The 18663-nt window shown below is 47.1% G+C and overlaps 1 protein-coding gene across 5 annotated transcripts in view; it reads right to left on the reverse strand.

Annotated features, from left to right (window-relative positions):
* The window catches only part of NLRC5 (NLR family CARD domain containing 5), a 253349-nt gene that overhangs the window by 110251 nt on the left and 124435 nt on the right, over positions 1 to 18663 (reverse strand). The gene's annotated exons all lie outside the window — the stretch shown is intronic.

Here is an 18663-nt window from a genome sequence, read left to right on the forward strand (position 1 = left end):
ACGTTTTTCGCAGCGCAGCGATCAGGTCACTACTGCGTATGCACCGCAATGCACAGGTGCATAGTACGGGTACAAAGCGGATCGGTGCTGGGCGATGGATGTAACGAAGAATCCATTCGCACAGCCGATCGCAGGGAGATTGACAGGAAGAGGGCGTTTGTGGGTGTCAACTGACCGTTTTCTGGGAGTGTTTGGGAAAACGCAGGCGTGTCCAAGCATTTGCAGGGCGGGTGTCTGACGTCAATTCCGGGACCAAAAAGACTGAAGTCATCGCAGCGGCTGAGTAAGTCCAGAGCTACTCAGACAAAACGTTTTTGTCCCTTTCGGCTGCACATGCATTCGCACACTTGCAAAGTGAAAATACTCTCCCCCATAGGCGGCGACTATGCGTCTGCACGGCTGCTAAAAGTAGCTAGCGAGCGGGCAACTCGGATTGACCCCCAATATTGTATTCTGTGCAGTGTGGAAACATGCAAGATACAGGTGTGTTCTCATACATCTAGTGTCTATCTGCCGTACAGCATGACTGAGACGCTCAGAGGGGAGCACCGTAGAGTATTTTTCTTAGACTTTTGCCTATTATTTGCATCGCAGACACAGCGAAACACCTTTAACAGTGTACTGGAGACGCCGGGCTGCGACTTTAACTGCACAGGATTTCATTTTAAACACGTACAAAGTCACAGATGGAGAACGGAACTTAGAACAGCTGTGGCCACTGCAGCGTAGCGCATCGCATACAGAGTAAAGGTGTGTACACACGGTAAGATATTTTCTTCCGATTCTGACTATATAGTCAGAATCGGAAGAAAATATAGTGCAGATCGCAAGGTGACAGTCACCTTGCGATCCCGATCCGATGCCGATGCGCGGCCCCGCGCGGTCGGCATCGGCAGAAAAAATAGGCTGTGCAGGCAAGTCAATCCTGACTATCTCTATAGAAGAGATAGTCAGGATTGAAATCGCACATAGCCAGCATCGCAAGCACAGTTATTATGTGCTTGCGATACTGGCTAAGTGCCGACCCGGCCCCCTGTCGCACGGTGAGAATCGGATAAGTCCGAATCTCACCGTGTGTATGCACCACAAGACTCAGTTGCACACAGATGTACAAATGTCACATATCAAGCAATGTCTTTATGTTGATTCTGTGTCCGATGAGTGTTCTATTGAAATGCCCACAGGACGGGGTGCAAATCCGCCGATGTGTATACAAAGACGCATTATTGGCGCACCATTAGCCGCAAATGCCTTATGTCCAATTGCAGATGGCCGCCGATGTCAGTGCAACTGTGTCTTTAGACACAGCCGCTGACACCAACATGTCTGCGACTTGTAGCCACCCACAAAACTGCACAGTGTTTGGCCAGTATTACTCATTCATTAACATTCCATAAGTAAAGGGCACTCATGGGCAGTATACCTGCTGACTGCAGGCCAGACGTGGGCCGGACACGCAAGTATCACATCTCTTAAACACTTTTTTTTCCCCTCTCCTTGATTGTATTATCAATTACTGTCTGTTGTTCTCTTAACAGCTAGGCTATAGTACCGTAGTATATTGCATAGTTTGTATTTTTTTTCTGAAGGTAACAGGGAGTTAGTGTTTATTAACAAAATGGGCGGTGATTGAAAATCTCACTCAGTGCATGTCGTGCAAGATGTATGCGCACCTGAAGCAACCGTCCCAGTGTGAATGTGACACCCTAAAGTAGGCATCACTGAAGTCAACAATTTACAGGTAAGTATTAGGAAGTCTAACCCTCTGGTTTAATGTGTTACTATATCTTTTCTGGTGTTCCTCACCTGGACCTAGTGTCTGTAGCTTCTAACAGGAATAAGTTTCACCAGCAACTTACAATATAGTTCAGGATATATTGCACACAGGCATTGATTACACAATTTCTCTATATGAATTTTTATTCTACTGAAACACTGCTATAAGTTTTTCTCAGCTGTAGAAATTTGAGATTATCTCATATAATGGCAATTTAGATTAACCTCAATGTCTATGCTAGTCACATACCATTTTCATGCAAAGAACAATAAAGCACAAGAAACAATATCCACATTTGACAATCCTTACACACTAATATACAGTTTTAAGCAATCACCTGAAAATACTCTTATAATTGGGGCCCCGTAAAAACCTTTAGTTTTGTAGCTAGCTACATTGAGTATAGTGCACCTTTCTAGGAAAGTTATATCCTGAGAATAGTTAATACAAGTCTTGGATGAAGGTAGCAATGGATGGATTACAACAAATGAAGTGTAGCAGGTTCTGTCCAACCGAGCAGTTTTGCAACTTCTAATATGATGCAGCACACTATTTCTAGGCAACTGTGAGTCTATTTTGCTAGTCTGGATAATAAGAATTTACTTACCGATAATTCTATTTCTCGGAGTCCGTAGTGGATGCTGGGGTTCCTGAAAGGACCATGGGGAATAGCGGCTCCGCAGGAGACAGGGCACAAAAAAGTAAAGCTTTACTAGGTCAGGTGGTGTGCACTGGCTCCTCCCCCCATGACCCTCCTCCAGACTCCAGTTAGGTACTGTGCCCGGACGAGCATACACAATAAGGGAGGCATTTTGAATCCCGGGTAAGACTCATACCAGCCACACCAATCACACCGTACAACTTGTGATCTAAACCCAGTTAACAGTATGACAACAGAAAGGGCCTCTTAAAGATGGCTCCTTAACAATAACCCGAATTAGTTAACAATAACTATGTACAAGTATTGCAGATAATCCGCACTTGGGATGGGCGCCCAGCATCCACTACGGACTCCGAGAAATAGAATTATCGGTAAGTAAATTCTTATTTTCTCTATCGTCCTAAGTGGATGCTGGGGTTCCTGAAAGGACCATGGGGATTATACCAAAGCTCCCAAACGGGCGGGAGAGTGCGGATGACTCTGCAGCACCGAATGAGAGAACTCCAGGTCCTCCTTTGCCAGGGTATCAAATTTGTAAAATTTTACAAACGTGTTCTCCCCCGACCACGTAGCTGCTCGGCAGAGTTGTAATGCCGAGACCCCTCGGGCAGCCGCCCAAGATGAGCCCACCTTCCTTGTGGAGTGGGCTTTTACAGTTTTAGGCTGTGGCAGGCCTGCCACAGAATGTGCAAGTTGAATTGTGTTACAAATCCAACGAGCAATCGACTGCTTAGAAGCAGGTGCGCCCAACTTGTTGGGTGCATACAATATAAACAGCGAGTCAGATTTTCTGACTCCAGCCGTCCTTGCAATGTATATTTTTAAGGCTCTGACAACGTCCAACAACTTGGAGTCCTCCAAGTCGCTAGTGGCCGCAGGCACCACAATAGGTTGGTTCAGATGAAATGCTGATACCACTTTAGGGAGAAAATGCGGACGAGTCCGCAGTTCTGCCCTATCCGAATGGAAGATCAGATAAGGACTTTTATAAGATAAAGCCGCCAATTCAGATACTCTCCTGGCAGAGGCCAGGGCTAGTAACATAGTCACTTTCAATGTGAGATATTTCAAATCCACCTTTTTCAATGGTTCAAACCAATGGGATTTGAGGAAATCTAAAACTACATTTAGATCCCACGGTGCCACCGGAGGCACCACAGGAGGCTGTATATGCAGTACTCCCTTGACAAAAGTCTGGACCTCAGGGACAGAGGCCAATTCTTTTTGGAAGAATATTGACAGGGCCGAAATTTGAACCTTAATGGATCCCAATTTGAGACCCATAGATAATCCTGATTGCAGGAAATGTAGGAAACGACCCAGTTGGAATTCCTCCGTCGGAACCCTCCGATCCTCGCACCACGCTACATATTTTCGCCAAATGCGGTGATAATGTTTCACGGTGACTTCCTTCCGTGCCTTAATCAAGGTAGGAATGACTTCTTCTGGAATGCCTTTCCCTTTTAGGATCTGGCGTTCAACCGCCATGCCGTCAAACGCAGCCGCGGTAAGTCTTGAAAAAGACAGGGACCCTGCTGTAGCAGGTCCCTTCTCAGAGGTAGAGGCCACGGTTCGTCCGTGAGCATCTCTTGAAGTTCCGGATACCAAGTCCTTCTCGGCCAATCCGGAACCACTAGTATTGTTCTTACTCTTCTTTGCCGTATGATCTTCAATACCTTTGGTATGAGCGGCAGAGGAGGAAACACATACACTGACTGGTACACCCAAGGAGTTACCAGTGCGTCCACAGCTATTGCCTGTGGATCTCTTGACCTGGCGCAATATTTGTCCAGTTTCTTGTTGAGGCGAGACGCCATCATGTCTACAATTGGTCTTTCCCAACGGTCTATTAACATGTTGAAGACTTCTGGATGTAGACCCCACTCTCCCGGATGAAGATCGTGTCTGCTGAGGAAGTCTGCTTCCCAGTTGTCCACGCCCGGGATGAACACTGCTGACAGTGCTATCACGTGATTCTCCGCCCAGCGAAGAATCTTGGCAGCTTCTGCCATTGCACTCCTGCTTCTTGTGCCGCCCTGCCTGTTTACATGGGCGACCGCCGTGATGTTGTCCGACTGAATCAACACCGGCTTTCCTTGCAGGAGAAGTTCCGCCTGGCTTAGAGCATTGTAGATTGCTCTTAGTTCCAGAATGTTTATGTGAAGAGACTTTTCCAGACTCGTCCATACTCCCTGGAAGTTTCTTCCTTGTGTGACTGCTCCCCAGCCTCTCAGGCTGGCGTCCGTGGTCACCAGGATCCAATCCTGAATGCCGAATCTGCGGCCTTCTAATAGGTGAGCCTTCTGCAACCACCACAGAAGTGACACCCTTGTCTTTGGTGACAGGGTTATTCGCAGGTGCATCTGCAGATGCGACTGCATTGATGTACTGACACTTTTCCTGGTTTTAGGAGGTTCCTGACCAGATCGGATAACTCCTTGGCTTTTTCCTCTGGAAGGAAAACCTTTTTCTGAACCGTGTCCAGAATCATTCCTAGGAACAGCAGACGAGTTGTCGGGATTAAATGGGATTTTGGAATATTCAGAATCCACCCGTGTTGTCTTAGCACCTCTTGAGATAGTGCTAAAGCTGTCTCCAGCTGTTCTCTGGACCTTGCCCTTATTAGGAGATCGTCCAAGTATGGGATAACTAATACGCCTTTTCTTCGAAGAAGAATCATCATCTCGGCCATTACCTTGGTAAAGACCCGAGGCGCCGTGGACAATCCGAACGGCAGCGTCTGAAACTGATAGTGACAGTTTTGAACAATGAACCTGAGGTACCCCTGGTGTGCGGAGTAAATCGGAACGTGTAGATACGCATCCTTGATGTCCAAGGATACCATAAAGTCCCCTTCTTCCAGGTTCGCTATCACTGCTCTGAGTGACTCCATCTTGAACTTGAACTTTTTTATGTAGAGGTTCAAGGACTTCAGATTTAGAATAGGCCTTACCGAGCCATCCGGCTTCGGTACCACAAATAGAGTGGAATAATACCCCTTTCCTTGTTGTAATAGGGGTACTTTGACTATCACCTGCTGAGCGTACAGCTTGTGAATGGCTTCCAACACCCTCTCCCTTTCGGAAGAGACGGTTGGTAAGGCAGACTTCAGGAAACGATGAGGAGGATCCGTCTCTAATTCCAACCTGTACCCCTGAGATATTATCTGCAGGATCCAGGGGTCTACCTGCGAGTGAGCCCACTGCGCGCTGTAATTTTTGAGACGGCCCCCCACTGTCCCCGAGTCCGCTTGAGAGGCCCCAGCGTCATGCTGAGGTTTTTGCAGGAGCCGGGGAGGGCTTCTGTTCCTGGGAAGGAGCTGCCTGTTGGTGTCTCTTCCCTCTTCCTCTGCCTCGTGGCAGGTACGACAAGCCCTTTGCTCTCTTATTTTTGTAGGAGCGAAAAGGCTGCGGTTGAAAAGTCGGTGCCTTTCTCTGTTGGGGAGTGACTTGAGGTAAAAAAGTGGATTTCCCGGCAGTAGCCGTGGCCACCAAGTCTGATAGACCAACTCCAAATAACTCCTCCCCTTTATACGGCAAAACCTCCATGTGACGTTTTGAATCCGCATCGCCTGTCCACTGTCGTGTCCATAAGGCTCTTCTGGCTGAAATGGACATAGCACTCACCCGAGATGCCAGTGTGCAAATATCCCTCTGTGCATCACGCATATAGATAAATGCATCCTTTATTTGTTCTAACGACAGTAAAACATTGTCCCTATCTAGGGTATCAATATTTTCAATCAGGGATTCTGACCAAACTACTCCAGCACTGCACATCCAGGCAGTTGCTATAGCTGGTCGTAGTATAACACCTGCATGTGTGTATATATTCTTTTGAATAACTTCCATCTTTCTATCTGATGGATCCTTAAGTGCGGCCGTCTCAGGAGAGGGTAACGCCACTTGTTTGGATAAGCGTGTGAGCGCCTTGTCCACCTTAGGGGGTGTTTCCCAGCGCGCCCTAACCTCTGGCGGGAAAGGGTATAATGCCAATAACTTTTTTGAAATTATCAACTTTTTATCAGGAGCAACCCACGCTTCATCACACACGTCATTTAATTCTTCTGATTCAGGAAAAACTGTTTGTAGTTTTTTCACACCATACATAATACCCTGTTTTACGGTATCTGTAGTATCAGTTAAATGTAACGTCTCCTTCATTGCCAAAATCATATAACGTGTGGCCCTACTGGAAAATACGTTTGAATTTCTACCGTCGTCACTGGAATCAGTGCCCGTGTCTGGGTCTGTGTCGACCGACTGAGGCAAAGGGCGTTTTACAGCCCCTGACGGTGTTTGAGGCGCCTGGACAGGCATTAATTGATTGTCCGGCCGCCTCATGTCCTCCACTGACTGTTTAAGGGAAGATAAACCATCACGTAATTCCACAAATAAAGGCATCCATTCTGGTGTCGACCCCCTGGGGGGTGACATCTGCATATTTGGCAATTGCTCCGCCTCCACACCAATATCGTCCTCATACATGTCGACACCACGTACCGACACACACCGCAAACTCACAGGGAATGCTCTAATGAAGACAGGACCCACTAGCCCTTTTGGGGAGACAGAGGGAGAGTCTGCCAGCACACACCACAAAGCGCTATATATACAAGGGATATCCTTATATTAAGTGCTCCCTTATAGCTGCTTTAATATATATATATATAGCCATTAATGTGCCCCCCCTCTCTGTTTTACCCTGTTTCTGTAGTGCAGTGCAGGGGAGAGACCTGGGAGCCGTTCTGACCAGCGGAGCTGTGACAGAAAATGGCGCCGTGTGCTGAGGAGATAGGCCCCGCCCCTTTTTCGGCGGGTTCTTCTCCCGCTATTTTTCCAGTCAGGCAGGGGTTAAATATCTCCATATAGCCCCTATGGGCTATATGTGAGGTATTTTTAGCCTTGTATAAGGTTTATATTTGCCTCTCAGAGCGCCCCCCCCCAGCGCTCTGCACCCTCAGTGACTGCCCAGTGAAGTGTGCTGAGAGGAAAATGGCGCACAGCTGCAGTGCTGTGCGCTACCTTATGAAGACTGAGGAGTCTTCAGCCGCCGGTTTCCGGACCTCTTCACGCTTCAGCATCTGCAAGGGGGTCGGCGGCGCGGCTCCGGGACCGGACTCCACGGCTGGGCCTGTGTTCGATCCCTCTGGAGCTAATGGTGTCCAGTAGCCAAGCAGCAAATCCACTCTGCATGCAGGTGAGTTTACTACTTTCCCCCTAAGTCCCACGTTGCAGTGATCCTGTTGCCAGCAGGACTCACTGTAAAGAAAAAAAAACCTAAACTAAACTTTCTCTAAGCAGCTCTTTAGGAGAGCCACCTAGATTGCACCCTTCTCGTTCGGGCACAAAATCTAACTGGAGTCTGGAGGAGGGTCATGGGGGGAGGAGCCAGTGCACACCACCTGACCTAGTAAAGCTTTACTTTTTTGTGCCCTGTCTCCTGCGGAGCCGCTATTCCCCATGGTCCTTTCAGGAACCCCAGCATCCACTTAGGACGATAGAGAAATAGTATTAACTGATTGTACTGTAGGTGCTATTTTCTTAAAGGAGGCTCTCTGCGATATCCACATGGCTGTGTCAGGCAATAAGTAGGTTTACAACTGTGCCACTTAATCCTGACTCATCCTTAAATGCAATATAGGCAGCTAAGGTGTCTCTGTCCCTGTTATGAGCAGTCTCTCTATATCTGGAAGGGCTTGCAATGAGTACTTGGTGAAACAGGGTTACTGACCTGTACTCCAAAAAGGTTACTGTACTCAATTGTTACATTTACACTGTCTGACCTGGAGCAGTACATCAGCTGCAAGCCCCTGTGATACTGAGTCCTGAATCCTTTAAGCTGTCTGTGTAACTAAGACAGTATTGTTCCTTACTGCGCTACAAAGTTCTGGCTGTATGCTGAGAAAACTGCGGCACATGACTGTCTGCTTCTGCACAGAGGTGCTTACTGCTATTTGATGGCTCTTATCAGTCTCATAAAGGGTGTTATTACTATAGAAACTGGCTAATTTACTGTATAAAACTGTGATCTCTTGTATACCAGGGAGTCTGTGACAGGGAGTGTGAGAATGTATAGTCTGCAATGGGGCTCCTGGATCTCACTAGAAGTGGCTATTTTGCCTCAGGGCTGACGTAGTCTGCTCACCACTCCATAGACACTCTCTTTGTCAGCTGCTGGGCTCTGATTTATTGAAGATCAGGTAAGGAGTCTCCTTTGGTCACCATGTACACCACCAAATCAGCTCAGCACCTTCTGCTCCTAGGTCCTGTTTCACTCTGCCCATCCTCCTAAGATGGCCGCCGCCCAACTGCCAACAGACTCGGCACACGGCTGTTAACTGTCCAAGCGCATGACAGCTATAGCATAGAAAATGTTCTTAACCCTTTCCTTGCTGAAGTCTCAAAGTATTTAGCCACGCTGTATTTTGTAGAGGGGGAAAAAGGGCGCAGAAATAAGTTAAATGTCCGTGGCAACTCTGATGGGGTGTCACATGAATACATCTGCGCGAGGTGTGTGAGAACGGCTGACCTGGAAGCCCAGGTAACTGATCTAGAGCAAGCAGTTACGCGACTGAGGGATATTCACAATCTCGAGCAAAGCTTAGATAGAACAGTGGAGGAGTTGCAGGGACACACACCGGTAGACGAGGACAACCAGGTAGCCAGCTGGGTCACAGTTAGAAGGAGGAAAAAAAGGGGGAGACACGACATCTCTGAACTACTAAACCCCAATAAATTTGCCTGATTGGTCGAAGATTTGGAGGATGGTAGTGAGGAAATGACGGAGCTGGAGGAGACTGTGGTGGTAGGGGATTCTATTATCATGAAGACAGATTTAACAATCTGCTACCGAGACCGTGATCGCTGTACAGTCTGTTGTCTCCCGGGTGCTCGGGTATGGCACATCGCGGACCGGGTAGAAAGATTGTTGGGAGGGGCTGGGAACAGTCCGGCGGTCTTGGTGCATGTTGGCACCAACTACAAAGTTAGTGGTAGGTGGGATGTCCATAAGAAAGAGTATAGGGACTAAAGGCAAGGATATTTAAGGTAATATTCTCCGAAATATTACCAGTGCCACGCGCTAGCCCAGGGAAGCAGAGGGAGATAAGGGAGGTAAATGTGTGGCTTAGAGAATGGTGTAGGAAAATAAGATTTTACTCACCGGTAAATCTTTTTCTCGTAGTCCGTAGTGGATGCTGGGAACTCCGAAAGGACCATGGGGAATAGCGGCTCTGCAGGAGACTGAGCACAACTAAAGAAAGCTTTAGGTCACCTGGTGTGCACTGGCTCCGCCCACTATGACCCTCCTCCAAGCCTCAGTTAGGATACTGTGCCCGGAAGAGCTGACACAATAAGGAAGGATTTTGAATCCCGGGTAAGACTCATACCAGCCACACCAATCACACCGTATAACTCGTGATACTATACCCAGTTAACAGTATGAAAACAACTGAGCCTCTCAACAGATGGCTCAACAATAACCCTTTTGTTAACAATAACTATGTACAAGTATTGCAGACAATCCGCACTTGGGATGGGCGCCCAGCATCCACTACGGACTACGAGAAATAGATTTACCGGTGAGTAAAATCTTATTTTTTCTAACGTCCTAGTGGATGCTGGGAACTCCGAAAGGACCATGGGGATTATACCAAAGCTCCCAAACGGGCGGGAGAGTGCGGATGACTCTGCAGCACCGAATGAGAGAATTCAAGGTCCTCCTCAGCCAGGGTATCAAATTTGTAGAATTTAGCAAACGTGTTTGCCCCTGACCAAGTAGCAGCTCGGCAAAGTTGTAAAGTCGAGACCCCTCGGGCAGCCGCCCAAGATGAGCCCACCTTCCTTGTGGAATGGGCTTTTACGGATTTAGGATGCGGCAGTCCAGCCGCAGAATGCGCCAGCTGAATTGTGCTACAAATCCAGCGAGCAATAGTCTGCTTAGAAGCAGGAGCACCCATCTTGTTTGGTGCATACAGGATAAATAGCGAGTCAGTTTTCCTGACTCCAGCCGTCCTGGAAACATAAATTTTCAAGGCCCTGACTACGTCCAGTAACTTGGAATCCTCCAAGTCCCTAGTAGCCGCAGGCACTACAATAGGTTGGTTCAAGTGAAAAGCTGATACCACCTTAGGGAGAAACTGGGGACGAGTCCTCAATTCTGCCCTATCCATATGGAAAATCAGATAAGGGCTTTTTCATGACAAAGCCGCCAATTCTGATACACGCCTGGCCGAAGCCAAGGCCAATAACATGACCACTTTCCACGTGAGATATTTTATATCCACGGTTTTTAGTGGCTCAAACCAATGTGATTTTAGGAAACTCAACACCACGTTGAGATCCCAAGGTGCCACTGGGGGCACAAAAGGGGGCTGAATATGCAGCACTCCTTTTACAAATGTCTGAACTTCAGGTAGTGAAGCTAGTTCTTTCTGGAGGAAAATCGTCAGATCCGAGACCTGTACCTTAATGGAGCCTAATTTCAGGCCCATAGTCACTCCTGCCTGTAGGAAGTGCAGAAATCGACCCAGTTGAAATTCCTCTGTTGGGGCCTTCCTGGCCTCACACCAAGCAACATATTTCCGCCATATGCGGTGATAATGTTTTGCAGTTACATCTTTCCTGGCTTTAATCAGCGTAGGAATGACTTCCTCCGGAATGCCCTTTTCCTTTAGGGTCCGGCGTTCAACCGCCATGCCGTCAAACGCAGCCGCGGTAAGTCTTGGAACAGACAGGGCACCTGCTGCAGCAGGTCCTGTCTGAGCAGCCGAGGCCATGGGTCCACTGATATAATTTCTTGAAGTTCTGGGTACCAAGCTCTTCTTGGCCAATCCGGAACCACGAGTATCGTTCTTACTCCTCGCCTTCTTATTATTCTCAGTACCTTTGGTATGAGTGGCAGAGGGGGGAACACATAAACCGACTGGTACACCCACGGTGTCACTAGAGCGTCCACAGCTATTGCCTGAGCGTCTCTTGACCTGGCGCAATATTTCTCTAGTTTTTTTGTTTAAGCGGGACGCCATCATGTCCACCTGTGGCCTTTCCCAACGGTTTACCATCAGTTGGAAGACTTCTGGATGAAGTCCCCACTCTCCCGGGTGTAGATCGTGTCTGCTGAGGAAGTCTGCTTCCCAGTTATCCACTCCCGGAATGAACACTGCTGACAGTGCTAACACGTGATTTTTCGCCCATAAGAGAATCCTTGTGGCTTCTGCCATCGCCATCCTGCTTCTTGTGCCGCCCTGTCGGTTTACATGGGCGACTGCTGTGATGTTGTCTGATTGGATCAGAATCGGCTGGTTTTGAAGCAGAGGCCTTGCCTGACTCAGGGCATTGTAAATGGCCCTCAGTTCCAGAATATTTATGTGTAGGGAAGTCTCCTGACTTGACCAAAGTCCCTGGAAGTTTCTTCCCTGTGTGACTGCCCCCCAGCCTCAAAGGCTGGCATCCATGGTCACCAGGACCCAGTCCTGTATGCCGAACCTGCGGCCCTCTTGAAGATGGGCACTCTGTAGCCACCACAGTAGAGATACCCTGGTCCTTGGAGACAGGGTTATCAGCCGATGCATCTGAAGATGCGATCCGGACCACTTGTCCAACAGGTCCCACTGAAAAGTTCTTGCATGGAACCTGCCGAATGGGATTGCTTCGTAGGAAGCTACCATTTTTCCCAGGACTCGCGTGCAATGATGCACCGATACCTGTTTCGGCTTCAGGAGGTCTCTGACTAGAGATGACAGCTGCTTGGCTTTCTCCTCCGGGAGAAACACTTTTTTCTGGTCTGTGTCCAGAACCATCCCCAGGAACAGTAGACGTGTCGTAGGAACCAGCTGTGACTTTGGACTGTTTAGAATCCAACTGTGCTGTTGTAGCACTTTCCGAGATAGTGCTACCCCGACTAACAACTGCTCCTTGGACCTCGCCTTTATAAGGAGATTGTCCAAGTACGGGATAATTAAAACTCCCTTTTTTCGAAGGAGTATCATCATTTCGGCCATTACCTTGGTAAACACCCTCGGTGCCATGTACAGTCCAAACAGCAGTGTCTGGACTTGTTAATGGCAATCCTGTACCACAAATCTGAGGTACTCCTGGTGAGGATGGTAAATGGGGACATGCAGGTAAGCATCCTTGATGTCCAGGGATACCATGTAATCCCCCTCGTCCAGGCTTGCAATAACCGCCCTGAGCGATTCTATCTTGAACTTGAATTTTTTTATGTATGTGTTCAAGGATTTTAAATATAAAATGGGTCACACCGAACCGTGCGGTTTCGGTACCCCAAACAGTGTGGAATAGTAACCCCGTCCTTGTTGAAGTAGGGGCACCTTGACTATCACCTGCTGGTAATACAGCTTGTGAATTGCCTCTAGCACAGCCTCCCTGCCTGAGGGAGTTGTCGGCAAGGCAGATTTGAGGAAACGACGGGGGGGGGGGGGGGGAAATCTCGAATTTCAGCTTGTACCCCTGAAATACTACTTGAAGGAAATAGGGATCCACCTGTGAGCGAGCCCACTGATCGCTGAAATTTTTGAGGCGGCCTCCCACCGTACCTGGCTACGCCTGTGGAGCCCCCGCGTCATGCGGTGGACTCAGAGGAAGCGGGAGAAGAATTTTGATTCTGGGAACTGGCTGACTGGTGCAGCTTTTTCCCTCTTCCCTTGTCTCTGTGCAGAAAGGAAGCGCCTTTGACCCGCTTGCTTTTCTGAAGCCGAAAGGACTGTACCTGATAATACAGTGCTTTCTTAGTCTGTGAGGAAACCTGAGGTAAAAATATTTCTTCCCAGCTGTTGCTGTGGATACGAGGTCCCAGAGACCATCCCCAAATAATTCCTCACCCTTATAAGGCAGAATCTCTATGCGCCTTTTAAAGTCAGCATCACCTGTCCAGTGACAGGTCTCTAATACCCTCCTGACAGAATGGACATTACATTAATTTTTGGATGCCAGCCGGCAAAATATCCCTCTGTGCATCCCTCATATATAAGACGACGTCTTTAATATGTTCTTATGTTAGCAAACTAGTATGTTTGACAGGGTCACCGACCACGCTGCAGCAGCACGATCTGCAGGTCTCAGTCTAGTACCTGAGTGTGTAAATACAGACTTCAGGATAGCCCCCTGCTTTTTATCAACAGGTACCTTCAAAGTGGCCGTATCCTAAGACGGCAGTGCCACCTTTTTTGACAACCGTGTGAGCGCCTTATCCACCCTAGGGGATATCTCCCAATGTAACTTATCCTCTGGCGGGAAAGGGTACGCCATCAGTAACTTTTTAGAAATTACCAGTTTCTTATCGGGGGAACCCACGCTTTTTCACACACTTCATTCACTCATCTGATGGGGGAACAAAACACTGCCTGCTTTTTCTCCCCAAACATAAAACCCATTTTTAGAGGTACTTGGGTTAATGTCAGAAATGTGTAACATATTTTTTATTGCCGGGATCAAGTCACGGATGTTCCTAGTGGATTGTGTATATGTCTCAACCTTGTCGACACTGGAGTCAGACTCCGTGTCGACATCTGTGTCTGCCATCTGAGGGAGCGGGCGTTTTTGAGCCCCTGATGGCCTTTGAGACGCCTGGGCAGGTGCGGGCTGAGAAGCCGTCTGTCCCACAGCTGTTACGTCATCCAGCCTTTTATGTAAGGAGTTGACACTGTCGGTTAATACCTTCCACCTATCCATCCACTCTGGTGTCGGCCCCACAGGGGGCGACATCACATTTATCGGCATCTGCTCCGTCACCACATAAGCCTCCTCATCAAACATGTCGACACAGCCGTACCGACACACCGCACACACACAGGGAATGCTCTGACTGAGGACAGGACCCCACAAAGCCCTTTGGGGAGACAGAGAGAGAGTATGCCAGCACACACCAGAGCGCTATATAATGTGGGGATTAACACTATAACTGAGTGAATTATCCCCAATAGCTGCTTGTATATACAATATTGCGCCTAAATTTAGTGCCCCCCCTCTCTTTTTAACCCTTTGAGCCTGAAAACTACAGGGGAGAGCCTGGGGAGCTGTCTTCCAGCTGCACTGTGAAGAGAAAATGGCGCCAGTGTGCTGAGGGAGATAGCTCCGCCCCTTTTTCGCTGACTTTTCTCCCGCTTTTTCATGGATTCTGGCAGGGGTATTTATCACATATATAGCCTCTGGGGCTATATATTGTGATTTTTTTGCCAGCCAAGGTGTTTTTATTGCTTCTCAGGGCGCCCCCCCCCAGCGCCCTGCACCCTCAGTGACCGGAGTGTGAAGTGTGTATGAGGAGCAATGGCGCACAGCTGCAGTGCTGTGCGCTACCTTGGTGAAGACAGAAGTTTTCTGCCGCCGATTTTCCGGACCTCTTCTTGCTTCTGGCTCTGTAAGGGGGACGGCGGCGCGGCTCCGGGAACGAACACCAAGGCCAGTTCCATGCTGTCGATCCCTCTGGAGCTAATGGTGTCCAGTAGCCTAAGAAGCCCAAGCTAGCTGCAAGCAGGTAGGTTCGCTTCTTCTCCCCTTAGTCCCTCGGTGCAGTGAGCCTGTTGCCAGCAGGTCTCACTGTAAAATAAAAAACTAACATATACTTTCTTTCTAGAAGCTCAGGAGAGCCCCTAGTGTGCATCCAGCTCGGCCGGGCACAAAGATCTAACTGAGGCTTGGAGGAGGGTCATAGTGGGAGGAGCCAGTGCACACCAGGTGACCTAAAGCTTTCTTTAGTTGTGCCCAGTCTCCTGCGGAGCCGCTATTCCCCATGGTCCTTTCGGAGTTCCCAGCATCCACTAGGACGTTAGAGAAAGAGGGGTTTGTGTTAATGGAACACTGGGTGGACTTCTCAGTCAGGCGCCATGTTTTTTGTCGCGATGGATTGCACCTGAATAAGGAGGGGGCAGCAGTGCTGGGGGGAAGGATGGTTAGAAGGTTGGAGGAGATTTTTAACTAGGAGCCTGGGGGGAGGGTTTAGCTAGAAACTACGGGTCATGCAATGAGAATAGTGGGAATGGCGGTAGTGAACGAAATGGGGTGGAGAAGGGGGGAAGGAAAGAGCAGTCGGCAAGGGTATTAACATGGGTACTAACAAGGGTATTACCAAAGGTATTGCCAAAATACTAACTAACGACGATTATGGGTCATCATTACTGCATATAGAAAATGATGTCCCTAGCACTAGGGGAAATACTTATCTTAATTGTATGATGTAAATGCTAGAAGCCTTACAGGTAAAAAGGGGGAACTAGAAGTCCTTGCAGCAAGTAAACAGTATGATATTATAGGCATTACTGAAACTTGGTGAGACGAATCTCATGATTGAACAGTCAATCTAGAGTGTTATACGCTATTCAGGAGAGACAGATTAAATAAACGGGGTGGAGAGGTGTGTCTTTATGTAAAGCCGTTTTTAAAACCTGATATATGGGAAGATATTCACGAGGGGACTGTAAATACTGTTGAGACGTTATGGGTAGAAATTGCATGCGGGGGAAAGGGAACAAAAAAGATAGTATTGGGTCTATGCTACAAGCCGCCTGGTATTAATGTGTCTTATGAGGAAATGTTACTGCAGCAAATAAAAAAGCAGCAGGAGTAGGAGACGTAATAGTGATGGGAGATTTTAACTATCCGGAAATAAATTGGACAAACGATTCATTTGATAGCTACTTACTTCAACTAATTGAGGAAACAACTAGGTACATTGCAATCTTAGACCTGGTATTAACAAACAATGGGGAATTGATATCAAATATTATAGTAAGGGAGACCATGGGAAACAGCTACCACAATATGGTCACATTCAATATCAGTTTTCATAAGCAGTCCTATATTGGCTCAACTAGGACTCTAAACTTTAGCAAAGCCAACTTTGACATGATGAGGGAAGCTTTAAGGGACATTGAATGGGAAATTTAGTTTCAAGGAAAGAATACTATGGAGAAATGGGAGGTATTAAAATCACTGCTCGTTAATAATACTCGCAAATTTATTCCCATGGACAGCAAACAAAGGACTAAAAATTCCAAACCAATGTGGCTTAACAAAAAGATTAAGGAACTAATGGGCAAAACAAGGCGAGCATTTAAAAAATACAAATTAGACGGGAATGCAGAGTCATTCCAGCACTATAAGGATTGCAAAATATGCAAAAAAAGAAATAAGAGCGGCTAAAGTAGAAACTAAAGAGCTAGTAGCAAAGGAAAGCAAATCAAACCCCAAATTTTGTAAAAATATATCAACAGCAAAATATTAAAGAAGGAGAGTATAGGCCCTTTAAAGGACAAGCTGGAAGTCTTAATCAATAACGATAATGACATAGCGGACAAATGAAATGAGTTTTTCTCATCGGTCTTCACAAGAGGACCAGATGCAGGGATTAGCACACAACCTCAATAAAGATAATGTCCCACTGCTAAGTGCTTATTTAAGTGAGAAGGTAGTCTGTGACCGATAAAGAAAAATTAAGACTAATAAGTCACCTGGTCCTGACGGAATTCACCCAAGGGTTCTCATGGAGCTTCACTCTGAACTAGCAAGACCGCTATTTTTGATCTTCAATGACTCACTTACATCAGGTATGGTTCCCAAAGACTGGCATATAGCGGAAGTAGTGCCGAAATTCAAAAAGGGAAGTAAAGTTGAACCGGGTAATTATAGACCAGTTAGTCTTACATCTATTGTGGGGAAAGTACTGGAAGGTATTCTAAGGGAAAGTATACAGAAGTTCCTTGAAGAAAATAAGGTTATTAATAGGAACCAACATGGATTTGAGAAGGATAGATCATGTCAAACAAACTTACTAGGCTTTTATGAAACAGTTAAGGTGCATACACACGGTGAGATTCGGACTTATCCGATTCTCACCGTGCGACAGGGGGCCGGGTCGGCACTTAGCCAGTATCGCAAGCACATAATGAGTGTGCTTGCGATGCTGGCTGTGTGCGATGTCAATCCTGACTATCTCTTCTATAGAGATAGCCAGGATTGACTTGCCTGCACAGCCTATTTTTTCTGCCGATGCCGACCGCGCGGGGCCGCGCATCGGCATCGGATCGGGATCGCAAGGTGACTGTCACCTTGCGATCTGCACTATCTTTTCTTCCGATTCTGACTATATAGTCAGAATCGGAAGAAAATATCTTACCGTGTGTACACACCTTTAGTGCGAACCTTGATCAGGGTAATGAGGTGGATGTAATGTTTTTAGACTTTGCTAAAGCTTTCGACTTATCTATAAGTTACATGAACTAGGGCTAGGGAGCACAATATGCACTTGGGTTAGTAACTGGTTAGATAATAGGAAGCAGCGCGTTGTGGTAAATGGAACTTTTTCAAATTCGACTGAAGTACTAAGTGGTGTGCCACAAGGGTCTGTATTTGGACCACTATTGTTCAACATTTAACTATCTAGCAGTAGATCTACAGAGCATGGTGTCAATTTTTGCAGACGATATCAAATTGTGTAAGATTATAAATACTAGTGATGAGCGGGTTCGGTTTTACTCGGTTCTCAAAACGGCATCTTATTGGCTCACGGATGTCACGTGTTTTGGATAGCCAATAAGGTTCTGTTTTGAGAACCGAGTAAAACCGAATCCGCTCATCACTAATAAATACGGAGGGAGATGCTGAGCCTCTTCAGAACGACTTAGTTAAACTGGAAGCATGGGCAGCAAAATGGAGAACGAGCTTCAATACAGACAAGTGCAAGGTAATGCACTTTGGTAGCAAGAACAAAAATAACACCTACATACTAAATGGGGTAAAATTCAGGGATTATGTACTGGAAAAAGACTTAGGTGTACAACTACTGTAAGCAACAGTACCCAAAGTAGGATTGCAGCAAAGAAGGCTAACAAGGTAGTAGCATGTACAAAGTGTATAAAGAGGGGTATTGATGCAAGGGATGAGAGTGTTATACTCCCACTATATAAATCCCAAGTGAGGCCTCATCTTGAATACTGTGCACAATTTTGGGCACCATACAAAAAAAGGATATCCTGGAACTAGAAAAGGTTCAGAGGCGGGCGACTAAACTAATTAAGGGGATGGAGACGCTGGAATATGAGGAAAGGCTTGCAAAAGCTAGGCATGTTCACAATGGAAAAGAGGAGTCTAAGAGGGGACATGATCAACATTTACAAATACATAAGGGGACAGTACACAGAGCTTGCGGGGGATCTGTTTTGGTAAGATCAACACAAGGGACACCCGCTTAGGTTAGAGGAGAGGAAATT

The sequence above is a fragment of the Pseudophryne corroboree genome, chromosome 11 (assembly GCF_028390025.1).
Source record: "Pseudophryne corroboree isolate aPseCor3 chromosome 11, aPseCor3.hap2, whole genome shotgun sequence".
Lineage (NCBI taxonomy): Eukaryota > Metazoa > Chordata > Amphibia > Anura > Myobatrachidae > Pseudophryne > Pseudophryne corroboree.